The sequence below is a fragment of the Nicotiana tomentosiformis genome, chromosome 4 (assembly GCF_000390325.3).
Source record: "Nicotiana tomentosiformis chromosome 4, ASM39032v3, whole genome shotgun sequence".
Lineage (NCBI taxonomy): Eukaryota > Viridiplantae > Streptophyta > Magnoliopsida > Solanales > Solanaceae > Nicotiana > Nicotiana tomentosiformis.
In genome coordinates this window covers 61,879,487-61,881,663 of record NC_090815.1, presented here as the reverse complement: position 1 = coordinate 61,881,663, position 2,177 = coordinate 61,879,487, and positions in this window count along the sequence as shown.

Sequence of the window (2,177 nt, the reverse complement as noted above, 5' to 3'; positions counted from 1 at the left end):
CGTGTATGTATGTTGGGGTGGTCGTTGGATCGAGTTGTATTTTGGAAACTCAACTATGGCATAATGTATATAAGGAAAATGAACTAGCAATGTTTATATAACTGATCTCTCCTTGGTTTTACAAATGATGATGCGATCCCTTTTTAGATTATGAATGAGTCAGATAGGAAAGGTTTAATAGGCTTGCTCGATCGGGTTCACTCGGTTGAGCGTCGATCACACTCCCCGAGGTTGGGGCGTGACAGGCATTTAGGAATAATACTCTTCTTTCATGTTCTTGATCGTGCGATAAAGCTGGTTGTAAGATTGTTCCTCCTTTAACTCCTGCGTTGCTCTAATTTTCAGTACATGGCACCTAAGAAGAAGGCAAGAACTAGCCAAAGAACCAATGTCACCCCAGGAGTGACAATTGACCCTATAATTGATGATGCAGGTGAGCACCCGAGGAGTGAGAATATTCCTCCAGTTACTACACTGCCTGACTCTACTACAACTTATCAGACCGCACATGTCCCTACACCTACACAAGGTGCAACGGTTCCTCCAACTGATATTCCAGTCCCACCTCTAGCTCCAGCTTCCAATTCTGGTGTGTCTGATATTGATATTAGGGGAGCCATATGAATGTTAACATAAATAGTGGCTTCTCAGGCCCAGAGATCGAGTGTTGGGCCTACTTCTTCCAGTCATCCAGGGGAATCTGCTAGTTCCAGGGTAAAAAAGTTTCTTCAGTTAGATCCTCTAGTATTTACTGGTACTGATCCCAAGGAAGACCCCCAGGACTTCATTGATGAGATGCACAAAACTCTTCGGGTTATGCATGCTACAGAGACGGAGGGAGTAGAGTTGGCCTCCTACCGCCTGAAAGGGGTGGCCTATTCTTGGTTTGAGTTGTGGGAGGAATCCTGTGAGGAGGGAAGCCCTCCGGAAAGGTGGGGTGAGTTCACAGATGCCTTTATTGATCATTTCTTGCCTGCCAAAACTAAGGCAGCTCGTGCCGCTGAGTTTGAAAGCCTGAAGTAGGGTAGTATGAATGTATGGGAGTACCATATAGAGTTTGCGCGCCTGTCCAAGTATGCTATTCACATGTTGCCCACTATGGAGGCTAGAGTACGCCGGTTTGTATAGGGCCTTAGCCCCTTGGTTATCAATGAGGCCTCTACAGCTGCCTTGAATTCCGATATGAACTATGGCAAGATGGTGGCATTTCCTCAAGCCACAGAGACCCGCAAATTGAAGAATAGAATGGAGCGTCAGAGTAGCAGCAAGGCCCGGTCCACGGGCAACTTTGGTTGTTCTTCCGGTGGTAGTGGTGGTAGGTCGGCATTCAGGGGAGCGTCATCAGGACCATCCCAATCATTCGCCCAGTCTTCGATGGGTGCACAATCATCTAGACCCAGTCAGGGCAACAGGGGACCCCCACCAGCAGGGTCGGCCCGATAGAAGGTTTCAGCAGTAGAGGTTTCCATGCCCCAAGTGTGGGAGGATGCACTTTGGGTCCTATTTCATGGACCTACCATTATGCTATGGGTGTGGTTTGAGGGGTCACATTTAGAGAGATTGCCTCTCATCCCGCCAAAATATGGGCAGAGGTGCGGCACAGCCAGCTAATTCTGCAGCTACTACATCCACAGCACCTCCAGCTCGAGGCACCCCAGCACCCGTAGGGCGTGGTGCAGCTAGGGGTGGTGCATAAAATTTGGGAGGACCCAGCAGATTTTATGCTATGCGGAGACGTTGGGAATCAGAGGCTTCTCCAGATGTTGTCACAGGTATATTGACTGTCCAATCTCATGATGTATATGCTCTTATTGATCCCGGTTCCTCTTTGTCATATGTCACACCTTATGTTGCTATGGAATTTGGGATAGAACCAGAATAGCTTTATGAGTCGTTCTCTATATCTACTCCGGTTGGTGAGTCTATTTTGGCCGCACGGGTTTATAGGGATTGTGTTGTCACATTACGTGGTCGAGACACCGTGGACAATCTTATTGAGTTGAGAATGGTCGATTTTGATGTGATAATAGGGATGGATTGGCTTTATTCATGTTTTTCCAAGCTTGATTGCCGAACCAGAACTATTAGGTTCAAATTTCCAAATGAGCCAGTTATTGAGTGGAAGGGTGATGATGTGGTGCCAAAGGGTAGGTTTATTTCCTACCTTAAGGCCACAA